At 34.8% G+C, this 11,466-nt stretch overlaps 1 long non-coding RNA gene across 1 annotated transcript; it reads right to left on the reverse strand.

Annotated features, from left to right (window-relative positions):
* On the reverse strand, positions 2,638-3,204 carry LOC110267012. The gene is made up of 3 exons (XR_002354295.1): positions 3,009-3,204; positions 2,797-2,844; positions 2,638-2,684 (listed from the first exon to the last, which is right to left on the reverse strand). It is a non-coding gene; the product is annotated as an uncharacterized LOC110267012 (long non-coding RNA).

Genomic DNA, 11,466 nt, shown 5'->3' on the forward strand with positions numbered 1-11,466 from the left:
TTCATTGATGAATAAATCCATTTCTTGGTCAACCTCTTCATATTCTTCAATTTCGATATACACCTTGCCAACGTTTTCCTCTTGGTAGCTCTCTTTCTCATTGCTCACCAAGGGTATGGGAGGTTGTGCACACTCTTTTATACTTTCAACTCCATGTCCAATGGGAGAGGATTCCATTGTAGAGAGAAATTCATCCATGATTGAATCCATCTCTTGATAAGCCTCTTCCAAGTCTCCAACGATGATATGCCTTGGAGGTTGCGCACCTTCTTCGACTTCAATATCAAGCTCCTTGGAAGAGTGCTCCATGAGACTACATTCCCTTGGACTTTCAACATCTCCTAAATCTTCAACCATCTCTTCCTTTTCTTCAATGATCATAGGCTCCTCCAATTGTTCCAACACAAAATTTGACTCCTCTTTCTCCACCGAATTTTCCAATTTCTCCTTCATACTTTGCTCTTCTTTTGACTTTTCACATGTGGTCACGGAAGTACCTTGAGTATTCAAGCATTGGTGGGCTAAAGTGTGCACCACCTTGGTCAAATTGGTCATGAACTCAAGTGTATCCCGCTTCATGGCTTCTTGTCCTTGGAGTAACAAAGTGAGAGGATCGTCTATTGGGGCTTGGGGTGAATAGGAAGGTTCATTATTTTGGAGGGAGGGTTCATGGTAGGAAGGTGGTTCTTCTTGGTAAAGGTATAGAGATGATGAGTGTTGAGGTGGTTCTTGGGAGTAATCTTGATATGGTTGTGGTGATTCTAGAGGTTCTTGCTCATAATGGCCATAAAAATATGGTATGGATGATTGGTTATATGATGGATATGGATCATAGGGTGGTGCTTGGTGATGAAAGGCTTGTGAGAATGGTTGAGGTTCATGTTGAGGATGAGATTCATAGGCATATGGTGGTGGTGCTTGGAAGTCATAAGGTGATTCACCATAGCCATTGAATTGACATGCATTAGGATGAGGGTTATACCTATAAGTGTCCGGAGGTTGATGCCAATAGGAGTGATCAATTCCTTGAGGCTCCTCCCATCTTGGAGTGTTCCATCCTTGGTACATGTTGCCATTAAAGTTCACATTCCCTACAACACAATTAGAGCCAAACTCAAAGCCAAAGTGAGAATTCATTATGGAAAAACAAAAATAAAGCTAACAAAATCTAGTAAACAAGCAAAAGACAAGCTATTTACACTATTCACATATGTACAATAACCAATAACATAACACCATTGCTCATCCCCGGCAACGGCGCCATTTTGACGATTGGATTTTTTGACGGTTTAGAATTTCACAAATAAAATCTCGTTGAAGTATAGTCTCTAAACCAACAATAATCCTTTCATGCAAAAATTTGTTTGTCACAAGTACAAGGTGCGCGTCCCTGGTCGATTCTGCAATGTGCGCGCGAGCGCCTTGTGCGCGTGCGCGTGCATGGCTGACTTTGCTTCTTTGACTTTTTATGCTTCTCTCCACTTGTATGCTTCCTTCCTTGCTTCCTTTGATCCATGCCTAGCCTATTTCAACCCTGGAATTACTAGCAAACACATCAAGGCATCTTATGAAATCAAACAGAAACTAGAATTTACCAAAATAAGGCTTAAAAAGTATGTTTTTACACTTAAGCACAATCATGGAAGAGATAACAAAACCATGCTAATTCTTAGGCTAAATGTGACAAAAGGTTATCAAAATGTTCTAAATTCAAGGCAAAACAAACCGTCAAATTGGGGTTTGTCACCCAGCATCCCACATCCCTTTACTATTCAAGCAATTTACATTTCTTGCACTCTAAGCTTCAGCTATTTACATTGCTTGCAATCTAAGATTCAATCATTTACATTACTTGTACTTTAAGTTTCAGCTCTTTTACTTTCTTGCACTTTAAGTTTCATGCAATTTACTCTTCTGCACTTTAATTTTCTACCAATTTCCTCTCTCCCTTTTAGTTTCATGTAATTTAGCTTCTGTTTGTCACAATTCACTCAAATCATCACTTGTTTGCTTAACTAAATCAACCATCTAACTAAAATTGCTCAATTCATCAATCCCTGTGGGATCGACCTCACTCTTGTGAGCAATTACTACTTGATGCGACCCGGTATACTTGCCGGTGAGTTTAGGTGTTGGAATTTGATTTCAACCCATCAACAGTGACAAGCATACACAAACCCAGAATCAGTCTTATTCCTTTTTGTATGGATTAAGAAACTACCAGCTTCCTTTTAATAACCGTTCAGCTAAAATCTCCACATGGAACTTCATCAACATTCCACTCTTATGCATAATTAGTTATGTGCTTACCCTTTGGTCCTTTACTAAGTACATAACATCTTAAATATGATGATTAAATGTATGCCAAATACCAACTTTAAAGCATTTCAAAAATGGTAGAATAGAAAGAATCAATGTCAAAGATTCCTATACATATTCTGCCAACAAATAAATATTTATTCACCACTTTTTAAGTCTAAGTACTTATGTAAATTTATGTGCCTACAAATATTTATAAACATTCACCCTTATTAGTCACATGAAACTAGTGTCAAATTACAAAATACCATGATCCATATTCTCCCCCATTGCTACTGTACCAAAAAGTGATAGTGACGAATAAAAAGATTGTTATGTAAATCTATTTTACAATTACACATGATGTGTAGATAGAGCAGTTGGCACTAAGAAAATTAGAGGAGTATAGCAAAATAGGGTGACATTAAAACATGTAAGGTTTTGATAAATTGCAACCAAATAAATAAAAAACAGAAGAATCTATTGCCAATATCTGACCTGCGATAGTGTCGCGCAGTTTCGATCAGCAGTGGCACTGATTAGCACCTGACATGTTAAGTAAGTGAATAAGTGTGAGTATCAAAATTGTTTAAGGTGGATTTAATGTCAAAAATAAAAAACCAAACAAATTGATAAACATAAGGACACTATTCTATTCTTTATCAGAATGTAAGATAAACATAAAAAATCACTAATCTAACAATACTCACTAATCTGTTGAAGGATTTGGTGGCACAGTAGCAGCTAGACCTGCTGGTGCAACAGGTTCAGGAACAAGGACAGCATGACCAATCCGCTTGTTGCATTTATGAGTAGATCCAAAACACCAATACAGGCTCCACCAGCTTCCCAAACGTTTTTTCTGCAGTTAGTGACTACTTTTCAAATCATGGAATATAATCATCATATCAAGATATATATACTAGTAACAGAGTTTATGGAATATCATATCAATACTCACAACAGTAAACTGTGATCTTTGCTATAATCATCAATACTCACAATAGTTTTAAACAAAAGTCATCAATAGCAAGAAGTAACAGAGTTCATGGAATATAATCATCATATCAAATCTTCTTTAAAATGTTCTTTCTTATTCTGACTACTTAATAACTAGTGAAGAAAATAAATTAAGCATCTGAATGTCTGATATATAGTTGAATCCATCTTCATCAATACTCACAAATGGATGTAGGTCCACCATCTTCATCAACAACAGCATGCATGTTATCAAATCACAATTCACAAACCCATATTTCATAGATTAAAATCTCCAAATTAAAACCCCTAAAATCGGAACTCTAAACCTCTGAAATTTTATAACCAAATAGAAATCAATACATACATATTCAACAATGTGAGCACAGAGAAGACAATGATGAGAAGAACGGCGAAGAAGAGCAATGGTCAGTGCAGCAACAACGACGGTTACTGGCTGTGAGTGGTTACTGGGTGGCGACGGTCAGCAGCGACTGTGAGAATGGCGAAGGTGAGGGTTACTCGATCGAATTGAAAGGGGAAGGACGATGAGAAGCGCAGAGATGACGATGGTGAGGGCAGCACAGCGACGATCAGTACAGGAGGGCGAAGAGGAGAGACGGTCAGCGGCGAGTGGTGAGTGTGCGGCGATGTGGTGAGTGGTTTCTTCGTGATGGTGAGCTTTGGAGGGTTCTTCGCGATGGTGAGAGGGTTTCTGCAAGTAGGGTTTCTTCGCGATGGTGAGTGATGAGCTTTAGAGGGAATAATGGACAAAAATTTCACTAAGTGTGGGTTTGCTTTCGGGAAAAAGAAAAAAATTTACCAAGTCTCAATCTTTTGGCTCTAAATACATTAGGCATCACTTTTGAAGCGCACCCAAAATTTAACAAATAGGCTACCTTCTAAAAGCGCTCTCTTTAATACAAAAGGTGAACCCATAGATATCAATATACGGCTACGCTTTACAAGTGATTTCTATAATACCTAAGGCTACACTTTTTAAATGATGCCAAAATTGTGTTTCCTTTTCTCTTACAAAAAGGCATCATTGAGAAAAGCGTAGCTTGTTCTATGAATAGGCTACGCTTTTCAAATGTAGCTTAAAAAAGTGTGGTTGAATGGGTATTTTTCTTGTACTGGAGAGATAACTAGTGTTCTTGAGGTGTATGTTCTGAGAAGACCTCTCTGAAGAAGTTCATCTACTTGGACAGTACTTCCTAGTCAAAGGAACATTCTTCTAGAATGAAGAACTGAATCAGAGGCTAGCAAATTTGGTTTATCACATAGCAAAGAGGCTGTTGAAGCATCAATCGCCTTCATATTTTACAGATTGTAAATTTCTTTTTAATGTTTATCTTTCTGAAATTTCTTGAGGTAAAAGGCTGAATGAGAGAGTCATTGAAAGAGCCTAAGAGTGGAAAGAGGCAGAGAGATACACAGAGAGAAAAGCCTAGAGTCATTTCAGATTTCTTTAGGTGAGTTTGTGTCTTGTATCTTGTACATGTGAGGTACCCCTTTCTTAGTTGGGTTACCACTAAGAGTGAATAGTTAGGTATTAGCATAACCAATTCCATCCCCTCTAGCCAAAGAGAGGTTTTTCCTAGTACTTACTAGAGGACTGCTACCAAGCATTCCATCTTCAATCTCCTACGGGTATAGAAAGATTAAGTTAGGTTAGAACTTGAGTGTGAAAATATTGTGTCAATCCTGTGGAATTGGTGTATGTAATACTTTAGCTATAGTGGAAATTCCACCACTGCTGTGGTGGAGACTGGACGTAGGTTGCATTGCACAAAGGCAACCGAACCAGGATACATGATGGTGTCAGCTTCTCTCTTCCCTGCTCTGTTCTGTTTTCTGATATTCATGAGACAAAATGAAATTGTCTCATAAATTTGTCGCTGCTGAGTTCAAATAGATTCAGATTACAAGTTAGTTTTAAAAGGGTTATTTCAATAACTTAAAAGAAGGTCATATATTCAACCCCCCTTCTCTAAGCCTTCTACAACCTTCACAAAATAACCTAGATCAACCAAAGTAATTTGAGAATCTTAAATATTCTTGCTAAAGCCTCTCAAGTTACGCTTGATCACTAATAAATCATATTACAAAGATAATAGTTGTGTATGAATATGTTTTGGACTTCGCGTCCAGATTCTTAACGGGACCAACACAACCAGCCCAAAAGCATCCCCGCCATCCTAATGGTCTCGGACCATCTTTACCTCCTAACCACCTTCCAAAATTATATGAAGTGGGACCCCTTCCCACAAAGATAAGATAACCCGGCAAAGCCTATATAAAAGGGAGTCCTATCACTCCCTCAGGTATGATCATTCTACCCTAACACTTAATCCCTACCTCTCTAGCTCTTTGACTTGGGACGTCGAAATGTCTTTGCAAATACCACCCTCCCGCTATGAGGATTTTACCTTGAACATTCCTACCGGACCGACGGACGCCCAATCCCTCTTCACCTAAACAAGCACTCTTTGAACTTTCAGGTCTTCAGGTACCGCTTGAATATTGGTGCTGTCTGTGGAGACCATCGAGATCCCAACAGCATGTCAGACGTCCATGAAAAGCAACCTAACCGAAACCCGAAACTTAACCCTCATTGATAGCCTGAGCCTCAGAACCACAGCGATCCCCCAAGACCGGAAGGGTGGCCAGTGTGATCCATACCCATGCGACGCGTACTCAACCGAGACATCAGTCTCAAAAAGAAGATCACGAGTCTAACAGAAGCAGGTCATTTGACAGCCTAGGTGAAGATACAAACCGCATGGCGCATAATCCAGGAACTTTGCCACCGAATTTAAATCCTGAAAGGTAAGGTCACCACAAACGAATGCTACCAACCAGAGGACACGGGCGAATCGATCTCTCGAACTGCCTCCAGAAGGGAACACAGGATGAGAACCTCAGATTGACGTCACCAAAGGCGTAGGTATCATAGTCGATCCCGATATTCCAATCGAGAGAACCATGGAAAAAGATACCAGAGAGATTCCAAGTAAAGGCGACATGAATGCATGGTAATGGGAGCAACCCTATTTACCAAGAAAGTCGTGAAAATAAGGTTACCAAAAGGGTTCGATAAGCCAACCGACATGAAGTACGACGACACCAAAGATCCCTAAGAACACATAACGACCTTTGAGGATAAGATGAACCTAGAAGGAGTGGTCAACGCTATCCGATGACGGGCCTTTCTGGTAACCCTAGTTAGCCTAGCTATCAAGTGGTTCAACACGCTCCTGAATGGCTTGATCTCATGCTTCGACGACATTTCCCAAAAATTCCTAGCACAATTCACCACACATATAGCCAAAGCAAAGCACTTGATCTGCCTCCTAGGCATTACTCGACACCTGGACGAGTTTATTAGAAAATATCTCGATAAATTCAACGACGAATACCTAATCATAGACGGACTGACCGACTCGGTGGATAGCCTGTGCTTAATTAACGACCTGATGAAGGATGACTTCCGAAAGCACATCACAACGAAAGCAGCGAGAGGTTTTAACAAGGTCCTCACCTTGTAAGCATTCTCCATTTGAGTAAAGTTTTACTTTTTTTTTTTTTACGAGTAAATCTAAAACGTTAAACAGAACTCGACAAAATAGTTATTTGAGAGACTGATCAACCTCGAGATCAACAAAATAAATATCCAAAGTTAATAAAATTAAAATATCAAAACGGCTCATTAAGAAGTCGAAAAATCTTTAAAACATAAAATAACGTTTCATTTTTTTACGTAAAATTCACGATCTCCTAAATCACGAAAAATCAAATTTAATCAATATGAAGACTAAACAAATTTATCCTCACGTTTTGGGGCCAACTGTTCCAGACCTGGTGTTAGGATTCAAACTTACTTTATTTTTGAAGTGGTGCTTAACTCAGATTTACGTTCTGAGGTATTTAAGCATTAATATATTTTTTTGGGTTCTTATATACATCTAGTTTGCAATAAATTACTTGAATAGTTATTCTGACACTTTAAAATCTGAGAAAGCCGTTAATAGTGAATTATTAAAATTTTGAGATTATATTTGTGACTTCTTAATCATAAAAACTGAATTTGAGATTATGAGATATGAAGCTAACAGTGAATTAAGTGAATTTTGCACTGGCTTTTCTCTTTCTTCGATCGATTGCGGTTGCAACTCCTTCTAACTGATTAAAAATTAATTTTTTAAAATTTAATTTTAATTAACTAATTTTAAAAAATATAGATATAATTTTAAAATTATTTTATTAAATTAATTAACTAAAATATGATTATAATTTTTTAATTGATTAACCACATTTTAATTTTTTTAATGTACGCTCCTAATCACCATGATACCAACACATGGCTCCTGCTTGCACACAAAGAACATGGTAGACAATCATAGATGGACTACATGGATCCGCTGATCCTTTTACATCACAGCCTTAGCCTTAATCTTAGTCACAATGTCAACCTTGGACAACTACATAGGTATTAGGTAGGCCCAACAACATCTAAAGAGTCTGTAGTATCCACCACCAATTGTCTAAAAGAGTTGACCTTTAACGATTAATTGTGTGTTTGAATTCACGTTAGGCAAATTGGAGTTTGAATGGAAGTGATTTTGTAGAATTGATTTTGGGTAGAAATAAGTTTGTGTCAACATAATTTATGTTTGGCAATTTTCACTAAAATTAATTTTAATAAAATAAATATTGTTTGAATAATATTAGTTAAAATCATTTCTAAATAACTTTTTAAGTATTTTTTTATAATGAAAATTAATATTTATTTATTAAATTAAAAATAATATATAAAATAACATATTTTAGTACCCTTTTTAAGTATTCTTAATAATTTTATTTTTATTATTATTTTATGTTCTAATTTTTTACAAGTTATATTTTTATTATTATTTATAATTAATTTTTATTTAATTTATCATTTTTAATAGAAACAATAATACATATTATAAAAAATTAAAATAGTAAACAGTGCACAAAAATTAGAATAATTGTTTTAATATTTTCAGTATTTATTTAGAAAAAATTATGGAAAAACCAATAATAACTAACAACAACCTAAACGTGCGTTGAGTAAACGCATAAGTTATAATTTTTTGCTTCTAGAGAACAACGTTTAAAGCACTGAAACGCACTTTTATCCTCTCCAACGTGTTTCACAAACACACCTTAATACTGATACGTTTCATTTTGTTCCTCTTCGATTTAATTTGCATGTTACAACCTATAGTGTTAATACAATGTGTTTAAGAAATAGTTGGTATTTTCCATGCAAAGCTAAGAAGAGGATTAGTTGGTTTCAGATAGTAAAAACTACTATCGACGGTTCATCTTGAGATTTAGCATGGCTTTGAGTCATGTATGAGAGTTTTGGTGGGCTATTTAAAAAAATGATATTTATGTGTAATTTCTCAATATTTAATAATTTAAATTTTTTATAATGTTATTATCATGTTTTTTGTTGTTGCTATATGTTGCAAATTCCCCAAGATATTTTCAGTTGGTTGAGTTTAAAGAAATAATAATATATTATAGACGATGACTAAATATTATTATTAGATTAAAATTTTAATTATGTGTATGATTAGTTTATTTAATGTATAAGAAATTAATTTAATCACACTCAAGGAATAAGAAAACAGACCCAACAAACTAATAAAGTCCAACATTGATTCGGTATAAACAAAGCATTTATATCATTATGTTTAATTCAAAGAATGAGTGATTAATCTTCATTGAAAATAAAAGCAAGCAATCTGACCAAAACAAGAAAAAAAATTTTAAGTCTAATCTAAATATAAGTACAAGGCCCAACAATTGATCTAAGTCCATTCTTTCAAATTGGTTGCAAAGAATGGAATTAAACATCACACCACCGAACCAAAACTCTCTTTTCTCTCTTTTCTCTTTTCTATTATCCACGTGATTTCTCAAAAAAAAAAAATAAGAAAAAAAAACTCTGAATTAGAACAAAATAAAAAAATAAAAAGTAGGTTACCAATTTAATCAAAAAAGAAGAAAGTCAAAAAATTTAAGACTAAAAACAAACATCATTTTTGAAGCATCATTAGAGACGTATTTTCACATTTATGTTTTATTGAAGTTTGATGAAGATATCTTCTCCTTGCATGCACAGAAGTATAAAATTGAAGAAGTTAAAAATGATGAAACTCTGTTTTGAATCAACGTTCAACAATCAAACTTGGAGCCAAAGCAAAAATGAATAGTTCAGATTCAAGAAGCAATTTGAAAAAGGATGAAAGAGAAGATAGAAGGTATGAATGTATGTATGATTCAGTCACTACCTCTACTCTATCTCTCTTCTGCGACGCTGCTGCTGCTACTGATTTTTTGGGAGAAGAAGTCCAACGTGTTGAAGCAAAGTTTCAAGCTTTGGAAGCTTCACTCCTCTATTAAAGGGGTAAACGGCCAAGGATCGGAGTAAGGAGTGAGAGCACAACGTTTGGCCATAACTTACAGAGCTATTACTATTCTTCTCCTTCATGGTTCTTATTGAATATTTTGTTTTCTCAATCTAGTCTTTTTTTGTTTTCAATGGTAAAAAGACATTACAGTGAGGTATGTAAGAAAAAGTTATTGAGTGAAAAAAGACAAGAGTTAGACTTTGAGAGAAGTCTATATTTATCTCAAAATTCTTTGTAAATTTTTCTGTTTTATTGTCATGATCTTGAAGAGATTTTCTTGCATGCTAGGTGAGCACTTTACTGTTGAAAGATAGGATGAGTTTCTAGTCAAATATGGTTTGGGTTAGAAACTGGATTTGTCTCATATATGATTGGTTAGAATTTTAGAAAAATTGGTGAATGTAATCTTGTTCAAAAATAGTGAAATTTTGTCATGGTTGTGATGGAGACTGGATGTAGGCTATATTGCACTAAGTAGTTGAACTAAAATATATAGCTATGTCACTTTTCTTTCTGTTCTCTATTTTTGATTTTTTACGTTAGGAGACAAAATAAAATAATCTCTTATTCTATTCAGATAGACTTCACAACTTTTTGCCTTGCACATATCTCCGTTTTGGCTCTTATTTCGACAAACTACAAAAGGAAAATAATCTACTTTTCATCTTGTTAAGAGAATAATTAGAATAAAATTAGATCAATTAGTATCATTTGTATTTATATAGCGTATCTGTATATTAATTATAGGATTTTATGCTTTTATGATTTTGATTATGTTAGCAGCTATATATACTCCTTGTACATTATACTTTCGAATACACACTCAATAATATACAAATATTTTCTCTAGTTTAGTCTCTTGTTTTTATCACATCTGAGACAATAATACAGAATCCAGAAATTCCATTCAGTTTTAAGAGCAAAATAAAAAGAGGTCAAAATTCAACCTCTCTTCTCTTAACCATTGATATCCATTATAGTTGAATTTGAATCTTCTAAAAATAAAAAAATTAGTAAAATAAAAGATTAACCATGATTAATTTTATAATTTCTATACAATATGTATTCTACTCTCTTAATTTAAAAGTGATTAACTCTTTACACTATTTTACCAACTTCTTCACCTTAAAAATCTTGATTCTTTTGCATATATCTACAACAAGAGTGCTTGAACTGATTGAATTCCTGATGACATCTTCACGCAGCCCAAAAGATTACCGAGAGACAAAAGTGAAGGGCCAAGGCTAATAATAAGGTATCCGGCATGAGAGAGTCATTGCACTCTAAGGTCTCCAGAGCATATGATGGCACGTCAAAGAAAATGCTACATAATATATCACCAATAGTTAAATATCTTCTTTTCTGATATTATTCTTGCATCTATAATTTTTAAATATAAAATGCGTGCCAAACACTATGTTGTCATGTCTGAAAAAGCGAGCTCTGAGCGGGTTCACATGAGAAAGGACTCATAGCAAATGGGTTAATCGATGCTTTGAGGGTACCAATGTAAATTTAGTTTTCATGGTTTTCAAATTAGACATTATTTATGTATCATTGTTTCTTTAAGACACATGTATTTTTCCATGTATACTAGAACCAATTTGAGGAAAACATGACAAAAGTCGACGAAAAATATGCTACCAAATCTCTGTGGGAGGCTTAGATAAAATTAAATAATTAAATATTATTAATTATTAATAACAAACATCACAACTATAGATATTAAATATTTAAATAT

The sequence above is a fragment of the Arachis ipaensis genome, chromosome B09 (assembly GCF_000816755.2).
Source record: "Arachis ipaensis cultivar K30076 chromosome B09, Araip1.1, whole genome shotgun sequence".
NCBI classification, from domain to species: Eukaryota; Viridiplantae; Streptophyta; class Magnoliopsida; order Fabales; family Fabaceae; genus Arachis; species Arachis ipaensis.